The sequence below is a fragment of the Candoia aspera genome, chromosome 6, assembly GCF_035149785.1.
Source record: "Candoia aspera isolate rCanAsp1 chromosome 6, rCanAsp1.hap2, whole genome shotgun sequence".
In the NCBI taxonomy this organism is placed as follows: Eukaryota; Metazoa; Chordata; class Lepidosauria; order Squamata; family Boidae; genus Candoia; species Candoia aspera.
Genome location: NC_086158.1, coordinates 6,722,310 through 6,736,037, shown reverse-complemented (window position 1 = coordinate 6,736,037; position 13,728 = coordinate 6,722,310).

Below are 13,728 nucleotides of genomic sequence, written 5' to 3'. Positions count from 1 at the left end.
ATTCCACCCCCTCTGTGACTCAGTGATTCTACCGTTGAATTGCTCTGAATGTGGTGCAGATTCTTCTCCTTGGAGATGGCATGGCCTCTTTGCATCTCCTTGCACCCCCAGCCATGACTGTGTGATAAAAGCCCCACCCCTTTTGTCACATATAAAAAAGGGGCTTTGGTCACACAGTTGCAGCGGTGATCTGGATTCGTTGACCCACGCAGACACTTCCTTGCACACATGAGCTCTTTTGAGCCCTGGGGCAAATGAGGAGAGAGAGAAACGGGGAAGGGTCTTCATGGATCCACACCTTTGGGTCTGTTTCTCGCCTGGCCTGTTGTTAGTAGAGTGAGTCTCTGCCTTTAACAGAGAAAAGGACCTTCTTCCTCTCTTGTAGGAGCAAAGCTTCCCTATCCTCGCTATTTCTTAATCCATCTTTCATTTCAAGCACAATGGCTGTCTGCTAGCATTCATGGACAGCTGGGCTAAACCCAAGCGCTGCATCCATATTAAATGCATTTCCTTCTTTTTTTAATGGGACATTCTGCTACTTGATTTCTCAGTAGTGTTTCCGCACTCTGCTTATGATCCATTGGGATCTGCCTTCCTGTAACTTAAATTGAGTCTTCTCTATTCTTCCCTCTGAAACGGGAGATAACAGGACTTGACCTTCTCTTACATACATCTTTTTCAGGTATTTGAAGAGTGCTATTATATCCTCCTTCCCCCAACCCTCCATGAAAAGCGGTATTCGTGAAGTCAAATCCCTGAGAATTATTGACTAAAAGAGTTGACAGGACTGACATGTTCCAGGTCTCTTTCTTAAACAATGTCACTTTACTGGACCCAGGAGATATGCCTCCTCCTGTGGAATAGCATTCCTCATGAGCTCCAAATGGCCCCAGTCCTCCCTGCCTTTCCTAACGCTCTTCAGGCCTGGTTTTTCCGCCAAGCCCTGGGTCAGAAAATCGCTTCACTTGTTGGATCACCTTCAGCAGAATTTGATTTATGTTCTATTATACTTTTCGATTATTTTTTAGTGTCTTGTTCTTGTCATCCTGCCCTGCCCTGAGTAGATTCTGACAGTGTGGCTGTATAAATGGCCTAAATAAAATAAAATAGTGGTGATTATCGTGACACCAGCCACAACATTCTAGACCTCATGGAGTCTGCATGGAGTTGGGCAGCCTTATAAATGTGACAAATAAGTGAGATAAATAAATGGGTTGCAAGAAGCTTCTGAAAACAGACTGGCTATTTCTGCCACAAAGAGATAGAGAAATATATATATATATATTTCCAGATAATTAGGGTCACAAATTTAGGATGCCAGATTTCCTGCCAATGGAAAGCTATTTTAAATAAAGATAAAAGAAGTCTTTTGAGAATAAATACTCTCGACCACAGCTAAGACTCTTTTGTATTTCTTAGTCCAGTTAGAAATCTCTTTTGATGCAACATTTTTTTTAATATGAAAATGTGTTTTACCAAATGCTAGTGCAGCGCAGTTAGGAACATCTCAGCCAGAGGGCACTTAATGGGGGCCATTAATCATTTAAGTGTTAAGTTCATTTCCTCATATAATCTCATTTTATCACCTCCTCTCTTATTGCATGTTAGGTTAAGAGTGACTCAGAAGGGACGTATATTTTGTCATAACAATCCATTTCTTACATTTACCTCGACCGCTGTGCTAGCCAATTACCTTTCTTTGAATTTCGTTTTTATTGGTAATTGGTATTTGCTTTGAGAACCTGGCAGAGTTGTTAGAATTCTAAATTAGCCTGATTTATGACTCAGAAGGCGGTGCGCCAGTAGCAACGTCAGAATTACAGCTGCAACAATTGGGGGTCTTGAGGAGCCATGAAGAGTAGAGGGGACACCAGAAGGAGTAATTATCTCTGCTACCTTGGCAGGGTTCACATGAAGAGGAGACCTGTTAATTGAAAGTTAGGACCCCAATAGCTGTGTGATTATAACACAGTATTTGAGGCATCAGATTGGCCTGTGTAAATCAGCCTTTATCACATCTTGATTCTCAGGCTGAATTTTCCAGCGAAACAGACTCAACTCAAGCCCAATCCCATCTGAAAAAAGGTTCATCAAAAGATACTCAAAAGGCTTCCAAATCCTTGAATCAATTTGGTGGGGTGTGAGTCAGTTTGATGATCCAATTTGGAGCGTTGGTCAATGGTCATCAAGTCAAATCTCCGCACTGAATATTTGGACAGTCAGAGCAGACAACCAGGATGGCCATGTGTCTCCTCCAGAATCTAAGACAGAAAGCTTCTTCATAAGTTGCTGAAGACAATAAAGGAAGCATACTTTTGTACCCTTGACATGCTTAGGAGCTTTTTAATGCATCTAGTTGGATACTGTAGGAACAAGATGCTGGATTAAACCAGCGCAATGCTTTTTTTGTGCTGTTCTGCGGGGTGAATTTGGCCCATGGGCTGCTTGTGGCAGATAACATATGCAACCTGGGGCCAGCTAAGTTTCTCAGAATGATCAATTGACTTGACAGGACCAACACAGTAAAACACAGACATCCCAGTTCTCAACGTGGAAGTGAGCAGAATGGATGAAACCTTTTCAAGTCTAAATGGTTTAAGAGAGCCCGTGGATGAGGAAATAATGCCATTCTTTTTGCCAATTTTAGGTACGTGGTTGATTTCCTTATTCTGTCATTTTAAATGTTGTCCTGTGCATGTTTCCTTATAGCTTCCTGTGCTGATTTTATTAACCACCGAGTCTGTTCATTGCAGCACGTTAAAAAAAAGTCTAATAAATAAATGGTTAAGAAAGATGACAAGAAACCCTGAACCTGCTCAAGGCCCAGTCTGCATGTCTGAAAGCGCTCCATCTGACTGTAGAAGCTAATAGACATGGCTCCAAAACGCGTCACATTTTTACTTCCCCATCCCTTTTCTTCAAATCTATTTGCCTGATGCCCGTTGTGTCCATAGAATAAACGTGGTTAATATTGACCAGAGTTAAGTTGAGTTGCATTGTATGAATCCAGCATGTTTGCTTAGGTTACATTACAAAGTCATGGACAAATCTAGAAAAAGGTGTTTAGGAAGCTCTTTTTTTCCTGTATCAGAGACGCAGGGCATATAAAATGGATTCTTCCCTCCCTCCCTCCCTCCTTGAAGATAGGCCTTCAGAAACATTTTCTAAGGTGTTTTTTTTCAATAGAGGCCTTCCCTTGACTGTAAAACAGTGTTTCTCAACCTTGGTTGAGCATGGCTGGGGAATTCTGGGAGTTGAAGTCCACCCATCTTAAAGTTCCCAAGGTTGAGAAACACTGCTGTAAAAAATGGACCTTCATGAGAAGCACCATAGCAGTAACAGTACAGCCAAAAGTGGGACATCAGAACTGTCTCTGAGGTGGGATCTATTAATGGGGTTTGTAATGCCTAATAAGGAAGACTTAGAGGGCCACGTGGTGTCCCTATAAATGTTCCCAGGACATTCATGTTGAAGACAGTTGAAAGAGTTGCACTACTAGTGGAATAAGCCATTATTCCTTGTGAGGCAGATTTACTCTGTGCTTTGCATGCTAGTTTGATGCAAGTCTTAATCCATCTGGACCCCATGGTAGGTGAGGCTTTATGGTCCACCTTAGACCATTGGAAGAACATTAAGAGGCTCCCTGAGCCTCTGAACTATCCTGTTCTACACAGGTAGAGCTTGATAGTCTGTCTGATGTCTAGTTTGCTCTAGTCTTTCTCTAGCTGGATTTTGGGCAGGAAAAAAAAGAACCACTTCCTAGCTGTTCATAGGTTGGATCTTTGGCATAAAGGTTGGATGTAGGCAAAGAGTTATGATGTTTGGCTGGATGATACAGAACTCCCTCCTGGTACATTTCTGAAACCCACCTTGCTGGTGTTGTGTAGAGTGCTCATGTTAAGCGCTCCACTGATGATTCACGTAAGGGCTCAATTGGCACTTGAGTAAGGATGGAAGCACTAGGAAGAGGTTCTATTATGGATATAAGTGAATAGTGAGAGATCTTTCTTAGGAGTCACTTAATATGAGGATGTGTTGAAAGAAGCTCACCACTCCCCAGGACTAGGACTGAAGATTGCCACCTACTGGTACAGAATGGTTGGCTGCAAACCAATATGGAGGCCTATCTATAGGAAGACCAGGACCCTAAGGATGAAGATTGACACGGTGAGGCTCCCTTCCTTTTGGTCCCTCTACAGAAAGCTCACCATAATAGTTCATTATGTGGGTCACGTATTTCTGCATGGATCCATTGTCAGACCTTAGGTTGGTGAGCTGGTCAATCTCCAGGCAGCTGGGGTTTGGGTGGTTGAATCTTCCTGGCTCAGCAGGTCTGCTGAAACCAAGAGACTCCTTGGATGGGGGTGACAAGTCGATTGAATCCAAGTAACAGGGACTCCTGGCCATTTGAAGGTCATCAACATCCCCAGTCTGATATTTTCTGCAAGAGACTAAACATGAAAAGAAACAGGAGGAAGGTACATAATATTTCATTGGGCTAATTGGTGCTAAAGACATTTGTTGCCTCTGCTCTCTGGAATGAAACAAATTGAAGTTGTGATTGGTGGGGACTGCTAAGAGGTCCATCATCAGTCTTCCAAAGGTCAAAATGACATGTTGCATACCCTTGGGTTGAGGTTTCATTCGCCTAGGCCCCATCTTTACAACTGAACTAATCTGTGGTCATGTTGTGGATTCCCTGAACAGGTTCTGCAATAATGGAAAGCGTGTATACCTAGTGTAGCTTCCTTTGTCAGCTGTTTTGATCTTTCTCTTTCTTGATGTGGAGTTGGTGACCATGTCCGTTAGCAGGAGGATGCCCTGGCTTTTTATGAGATAATTCAAATTGAAGGTATACATATATTCTATGGGATCTGAAGTGGGCTATGATTATCACCATCACCTTCATGAATACTCTGGGAGCTGATAGTTAGCCAAATAGAAAGGCCTTGTAGTGGTAGTGAGCACCTTGTGTCATGTTCCCCATTGCAAGGCATAAGTGCATCACAACGGGGAACATGCACATCAGGAAAGAGGAAGGGATAACCATTATCCTTTAAACACACACATCATCCCTTAAGCACCCAAACCCATAAATAAATCACCAGGACAATAGAAGTGCACCTCGGACAGGACCTGGAAACCATTAACAGATCGGGGGAACTCCCACCAATTACCCCGGGGGACGGACCTGCACCGGACGAAGGCAAGGAGACAAAGGGAAACATTGGAGATCGCCCGAATCACCCATCATCAGACCCATACCAACTCTAATCACCCATCCGGACCTGGCTTGGGGGACAATAGGGGGTGGAGGAGGACAAGGTCCGCCACCGGGGTATAAACAGGATACCCTGATACCACACCCGCATTCCCGTCTGCATTCTGCTTCAATAAACTTGGAAGTCCTTAAACCCTTTAAGTGAATCCGTGTCTTATTCGAAGTAAGGCTACCCTGACACTTGTTATTTGAATCCCAGGAACGTCCAGTGTGATAGGTGGATCGGAATGTGGACATCCTGAAAGCCTAGTAGGGCCAAGAAGTCCTTCTTCCAGAGGCATTACATGATGGATCTCAGGGTCTCTGTCTTGAATTAAGGCGATGGTTCACCACTTCAGATCCAGGATGGCCTACCAGCCTTTGTTTTTCTTGGAAATGACAAAGAATATGGAGTACGAACCAGAAAACCTCACTGTGGGACCTGTTTGATCATCGGCATGCTCAGAAGATTATTTATGGCCTCTAGCCAGGTTTTGGTTGACTTGTATAATGTAGGAGTGAAGAAAACTTGAGGTTTTCAAGGGGAAGGTTGTTGAATTCTAAGATGAAGCCCTATGAGAGTTTTACAATCCATTCATCTGAGATTGTCTGCATCTATAGGTCGACAAATTCTGTAGGAAAATGGGTTAATTCTAAAATTAACTGAAAACCATTTTCTGCAAGCACAGCAGAAGAATTTAAAAAGTTCAAAAGCCTGCAGTGACTTTGTACAAATTCATTTGGCCTAAGGAAAAAAAAAATCATGGATTCTGGGTTTTTTTTCCCCTCATTGCTTCTTGACCTATTTTATTGCTTTTAATCCTAGAATTGGATAAGACTTGAAAGTAGCAAGGAAGCTAATGGGTTCTCATGAAGGTCGGGCCAGCACCATAGACTGCTAGATTGTCCCCGTAAGTGTTCTGGAGCCTGAAAGAAAGCGATTATCCAGAAACAAAACTAGATGTGCAAGATTTATTTCTGTCACAAAGTGGTCCTTAGCTGTCCTCTGGTGGATGCACAGAACCTGCATGCAACAAGCACGACTTTAAGGGGCTATTTATGAGTTGTATTTTTGAGATCTCTGGTTTTTGGATGTAATTGATGTCTCTGTATGATACAAAAGACATAAAAATACTCAGAGCCGTATTGCTGCATCAAAAAAAACCCAAAGAACAAAACCAACAGTTAGGAAAGATGTTTCTTAACACCAATTTAAAAAAGCATAAAATAATGCAAATTTCATAGATCTCCAGGATTTTTCATCAGGTATGAAGTTAGACGCGGTGGCGCTGCGGGTTAAACCACTGAGCTGCTGAGCTTGCCAATCGGAAGGGACGCAGTTCGAATCCGCGTGATGGGGTGAGCTCCCGTTGCTAGTCCCAGCTCCTGCCAACCTAGCAGTTCGAAAACATGCCAATGTGAGTAGATTAATAGGCACCGCTTCGGCGGGCAGGTAACAGTGTTCCGTGTAGTCATGCCGGCCACATGACCACAGAGGAAGTGTCTATGGACAAACGCCGGCTCTTCGGCTTTGAAACAGAGATGAGCACCGCCCCCTAGAGTCGGACACGACTGGACTTAATGTCAAGGGAAACCTTTACCTTTACCTTATGAAGTTACACAAGAGGACCAATACAGCTTTCTTTATGATTTGTGTTTCTTGGAAAATGTTATTTTCACCACTTGGGAAAGGCTCATCTTTCAAGGAAGAGGATTTTTTACAACTGGAAGAAGGAAGTATACATTTGTGGGCTCATGCCCTCCGAACCACTTGGTAACATCACACAATTTGGATCAATTGACTTCTTTGCTCCTGCTCTGTGCCGGATCAAATCTGTGAAGTTTGCTAAAGTCAAGAAACTTGAGTAATGAGTTCACCCAAGTACACTTAACCAATGTTCATCTGGTCAGTTTTCAGCACTCTGTGAATAAGGGTCAATAATGGGTCCTATTGAGGTGTAGATCCAATTAGTTTAAATTCATGCTTGCAGAATGTTGGGAAAGATCTGGTCTACAAGAGGGCAGAAAGATGATCAAATGAAGGCTTGCAGTGGGCTACTTCTGAACACAGACACATGGCTTGGAGCAAAAATAGTTTTAAATGGACCAGAAAGTCCCATCATTTGCTTGAACAAATCCATATTCAGTCTCTCTCTCTCTTTCAGTGGAAAGATACAACAATGCAAGAATTGGTATTCAGTTTAAGTTCATGGACAGGTTAGATGAACCATGAATCACAGAGATATTGCATACTGTGAGACATTCTTTTGAAGTTTGGAGGAGAGAAGATAATGCACCTGCAGTTCTTCAAAATAAAACTAAGGAAGTAAAACAATGACATTTGCCTTTGTTTTCTAGAGCCCCATATAACTATGGAGGAATACAAAGCTTGTAAGACAGAAATGACGAGAATTTGCATTGCTGTTGCCTGAATGCATTTAATCTGTTACTGCTTGGCATGAAATTACTATTTTCTCCCATAGCCCTCCTGTCAATCATCATTAGTTTCAGTTGTTTAGCGAGAATACATATTAGATATGTGCATACTTATTGAGCAACAAGTCTTAGATTTTGCTTTATTCAGTAGGCTGCTAAAATGTAGAATTATCTTTATTTAGACCTTTTATGCTTCAAGACAGGGGTTCTGAGATTCCAGGTGAAAAGTATAGTCTGACCTAGATAACTTGATAAGGGTGGGAGAAGGTTGATCCTAGAACCCTACAATTGGAAGGAGCCATTGAGGTCATCAATCCAACCCGCTGCTCTATGCAAGAATCCAGATCAGAGGACCTCAGACAGTGAAAGTCCAACCTCTACTTGAACGCATCCAGTGGAGAACTCACCAGATTTTGGGATAATTGACTCCACTGTTTTTACAACAAACTGCTTCTCCTAAGGTGCAATCAGAATCTGCTAAGACAGCCAGAGAAGAGTTGGAGTTAAAGGACCGCACTAAGAGTGGGGAGGCCCAGGGTCTAGCCCTCCCTTAGATGCAAAGGGCAGCTGGGTGACCCTGGGCCGGTCACTCCCTCTCAACCCAATTCAGGGGCAGGCTGTCCAACAAGCTGGCTGATAAACAAAACCCCTTGTTGTATTACACACGGATAGCTCTGCTGTAAGGACTAGGGAAGCAGAATGAAAAAACAACAAGAGATTGTGCAACCACAGGGGACAAACACCAAAGAAAACGCACCACCACCAGAAGCTAATTGAAATGATCTTCTAGCCAGTCCCCTGGAATGATAGAAATAGGACTTGCTCTCCTTTTTAGGCTTTTGAAGGGTGCTGTAATATCCTGAGAGCCAGTATGGCGTAGTGGTGAAGGCACCAGGCTAGAAACCGGGAGACCGGGAGTTCTAGTCCCACCTTAGGAACAAAGCCAGCTGGGTGACCTTGGGCCAGTCCCTCTCTCTCGGCCCTAGGAAGGAGGCAATAGCAAACCACTTCCAAAATCTTGCCAAGAAAACTGTAGGAACTAGTCCAGGCAGTCTTTGAGAATTGGACACAATTGAACAGATTTAATAATAATAATAATAATAATGTCCCAACCGCCCAGGTTATCTTCTCTCAAAGCTAAACATTTCCATTCCTGGTTCCTTCCATCTCTTTTCCAAGCACTTAGTCCAAAGATAGTTGCTTATCCCTCTTACTGGAAGAACAGCCTAGATGTAGGTCAACCAGCACAGCATCCTAGAAATTAGTAATGCTTTGGTCTAGCAATCCATCAATACAGTATCCGTTTTTAATTGCTAGGCCCCAGGATATAACAGGCAGCAATTATATATAGTAGCAACCTACTGCAAATGCCAGACCTTCTTTGCCAGACGGCACCATCACACTCAACAATCCTCATCCCCAGAAGGGACAGATGGGTCCTTGTCAAGGACAAAGTCAGATCACTTCAGCTACTCCCTTTCCTAAATAGAGAAAATATTAGGTCTTATTCAGACAAAGGGTAGGAGCACACACACAGAGGCTGGGCATAGAACAGGGCACCAACCATTACCAACAGCTTCTAAGGATGGTCAAGACCAGCCTTTCTCAACCTTTTGACCCTGGAGGAACCCTTGAAATATCTTCCAGGCCTCGGGGAACCCCTGCACATTCAAGCTCAAATAGAGGCCACAAGTCACAAAATTATTATATTTGTTTCATGTGTGGGCCTGGGTATGTGCATTAAGAATGTTCTTAAACTGAAAATAAACTTACCTCTTTAATGAGAAGTTGCCTGAATTTGAAATATTTTTTTAAATAAATCATGATCTCCCAGGGGACCCCTTGTGACCTCTTGCGGAACCCTAGGAAGCCACGGAACCCTGGTTGAGAAATCCTGGTCAAGAAGCTGGACAAGGCCAGGAAATCAAAGCAGAAATCTTTTGCTTCAGGAAAGCTTCTACTTCTGTGGGAAAGGTCAATGTTACTAGCCAGGAATTTGCTCTAGGTTTTCGATTCCAGTTTTCTATGCTGTACTAAGTTTCATGGTCTCTTTTTGTGCAAGTTATGGTTTGGAGTGTTTAATTTCAGCCTCTTCGGTATTTCAGGCTATGTCCGGAAAGACAGCATTTTCTTCTTTAGAATCTTTTGAATTGTACTATTTTGAACTCTTCCTTGTGCTTTGTGACATTCCGGGCAGAAAATGCTTCATTTGTAGCCGATCAATGCCATCTTGTGATCTGTATGAAACACTACTATTTTCTTTTGGATCCCACCCACCCACTTTTTTTTTTACCTAACTTGCCAGCTGCTGTATCCTAGGATCTGGGCAGTTCTGCAATTGGTCCTCCAGACGCAACGTTTGCATCTTAATGTTTCAAGTTAAGAGGGGGAATCTGTAAACTTTTTTAAAATATACTTTTGATTTTACCTCCTGTGAGATGGATCTATCTCCCTAGTAGAGAAGGACTAATCCTCCAGCCCTGATGTTTCTATGCCAAATGACCAGGATGTGGCACTATCAAAATTACTTCAAATTTTGCATTTTGACTTTTTAATTGCTAGAACAGGGAGGGAAGCCTTATTCCTCAAGTACGCTGGGGGATAAGGCAGGTGAGGCACCCATTAGACCAGCGTTTCTCCAGCTCAGCAACTTTAAGATGTGTGGACTTCAAACTCCTAGTATTTCCCAGCTAGCTTGCTGGCTGGGGAATTCTGGGAGTTGAAGTCCACACCTTTTAAAGCTGTTGAGGTTGAGAAACACTGCATCCAACATAGGTGGTGACAGAAGGAAGGTGGTGGTACGAGAGCTTCTGGGAGAGGTTTGGGATTTCCAGCAAAATGGAAGACATTTTGCTCCATACCTAATAAAATGTTGGGGTGACAGTAGAAGCTTGGTGTCAAATGAAATTTCAAGAGTCATGCCTATCCAATTAAGTTATACAGGTGTTTATAAAAGGCTAGAAAAAAAGAGGCAGGATGTTACCTAACAAATTCCTAACAATTCCTGGCCTCTCTCCCAAGGAGCAGCTGTCCTGTTCTTTGACTTTCCATACAGGGTAAGAACACTTGTCTTCTTCCTTACTTCTCTTTCTTGGCACCTTCATCTGAACCAGAAACTGTTGGAAACCCTAGAGCAGTGTTTTCAGCCTTGGCAACTTTATGACAGGTGGACTTCAACTCCCAGAATTCCTTTGCTTTGCTGGCTGGGGAATTCTGGGAGTTGAAGTCCACCTGTCTTAAAGTTGCCAAGGCTGAACAACACTGCCCTAGTGTAATGCGTTTCATGCTTAACTATTTAGAATCCTTCAGGATGCTTATATTGGTAATGTGGTTAAGAGTTGGAATTTATTTATTTCTGATTAATACACCTTTTGCCATGGATTAGACCTCCTTTAGTTTCCATGATTAAATTAGTACAATTTAATCATTTTAGTTGAATATATTGAAATGGCTTCATTTATGATGAAGCGGATGGATTGTTTTGTTGCTATAGTTTCTTTGGCCTGTCACTACTTCGCCTATCAGAAACATTTAAATTAGCTGCCTTTTTGGTGCATCTTTCATTCAGTGGTCCCCCTCCACCAGCTTCCTGGGACAATTTAGGGAAAAGTGATCAAAGAACCCAGATTTCAACCAGGTCAACAACAGACTTGGTAGCTGCATTTGTATGTTCAGTGGTAATCCTAACCTCCACCTTTATCCTTGTCTTTGCATGTTGTGTAAATGCAAAGAATGTGCTCACGGTTCAATATAGAATATGAAACTCTCCATTATGTCCTTCCTTGGGTGCTTCCTAAACAGAAAAACCCTCCATGTTTTCATTTTCCTCATGGGAAATTCACACCAATCCCGTGATAATTTTAGTGCCGTTTTCTTTTCCACAGTTTATCACTTTTGCAGTTGGTTAGTTGCACCGTGCGTGGTAGAGGGCATTGTTTTGTATAAAGGTACTGTAATACTTGGCAAATTCCTTAACACTTATTAGAGAACTCACCTTTCCCACAAACGCCACCAGCTTAGCCCACTCCAAAATGTGCATCATTTCACACCATTCCAACAGTTAATTAGGTAAAACTAGAAAAAGCGAATAGAAGCAGCGGATGGCTACTTCTGCCCACTATTTTAGTAGTTACCTAATTAACCATTGGACCTCTTCAAGCAAGAGAATCATTCTTTCATTAAGAGTCCTTGGTGATCAGCACTCTTGTAAATTCACCAGATTTGGACCTTGTTCTAGAACACGGTTTCTCAGCCTCAGACACTTTTAAGATGCGTGGACTTCAACTCCCAGAATTCTTCAGCCAGCATGGCTGGCTAGGGAATTCTGGGAGTTGAAGTCCAGGCATCTTAAAGCATCTCCAAGACTGACCTGTGTAGAACAGTTCCAGATGTAAAGATCTAGCATTCCTAACCTTCTCAATTGTATAAACCCTTTGCTAAACCTAATTTATGCACATGTTGCTTATGTGGCAATTTAAAATTTTACTTCCCAGCACAAAGTCCAGAAAACCACACATGATTGCAATACTTTCAGGATAGCCCTCTTATCTAAGGGGGGGAAAGCAGCACCTTGGTTTCAGACACATCTTTGCTTAACAGGAGAGTTAACAGCTAGCAACTAAATCCACTTGGTTAGCTTTTGAAGGCTGAAGCCCGTTCTAAATACCTAGCTGGTACTTGCTAGTACTTTATAGGCCAAGAGATTGTGCAGTTGTTAACAAATAGAACAATTCAGTAACCCAACTTGTTTTGTGCAGTCCGGGATATACATATGTATATGTGCGCACAATTCCAGCACCTAATCTCAGTATTCGGTTTCTTGGGAGTTTTAATACATCAAGTTTTAGGTATCGGTGTTGCAAGTAGAAGCTCAGAAGGAGAACCCCTTGAAGCTGACTTTTGGCTCAAGGACTCTATAACACAGGGTTCCTCAACCTTGGCAACTCTTAAGCTGTGCGGACTTCAACTCCCAGAATTCCCCAGCCAGCAAAGCTGACTGGGGAATTCTGGGAGTTGAAGTCCGCACAGCTTAAGAGTTGCCAAGGTTGAGGAACCCTGCTGTAAAACGTCTCCTCCCACTCCCTTCTTCTTAGGCCCAGCACATGCCTTTGTAACCAATGCTATTCCGCATTCCAAAAAATCTTGTAAAATCTAAAATATCATGGAAATTATATTTTAGACCAAATTATGTATTAACCAACCTTTCTGTAGTCCAACCACAGAAATACCTACTAGCAACTTACAAATTAGAACTATTCTGCCTTGGGTGGCAGTGGGGGAGATGACAAAAGCCCATTCTTTCTGCCCCCTAGGAACAAGCCAGCTTCTCCACCATTGAATCGTCTAGCTCTGCCCAGCCTAGAGGGGGTCATGTCTTCTGTCCTGCAGGATTCTTTCAAGAACTTAACCTCCTCCACACTCAAGGCAGGCCACCTCCCAAGTATACCCATATTATCCATATTTTAGAACAGGAGCAGTGTCCTCCAGTTCAAGGGCCGTGTTTGGCCTCAAGAGTGGCACGCTAGAAACCACACTTTAGAAAGCAGGGAGGGGGAGAGGAAGGATGGTCAAGACCAAGACAAAAACTAAATTTAACTTTCCATTAAAATAGTATTACTTCCAGTGGTATTTCAAAATTTTCCAAGCGCAGCTTGGGAGACAACTCTGGAAAGGGTTGAAAGCCACACCCGAAGCTTTGGGTCCATGCAGGGCCAGATGGTGCACCCCTGCTCCCAGACTTGAACTTTCCAACCCATTAAACATCCTATATGCTTTAAAGCTCACAAGGAACCTGTCTGAAGACTTCACTTTCATGTCCCACCCAAGTGGGACAGCTGCAATGTAATCATAAGCACCGTGGAACTTATAACCCCCCTTTCTATGTTCTCCTCTTCTTCTTCGTCCTGTAATTTCTCCAGACCTATTCTTTCCTGGATAACCTGGCCTTTTAAACTAGCATGCCTTCTTTTTAAAGACCTAGAACAACGTCCCAAATTGTTCCAGGTCAAGCAGCTCGAAGCACACAGAAACCG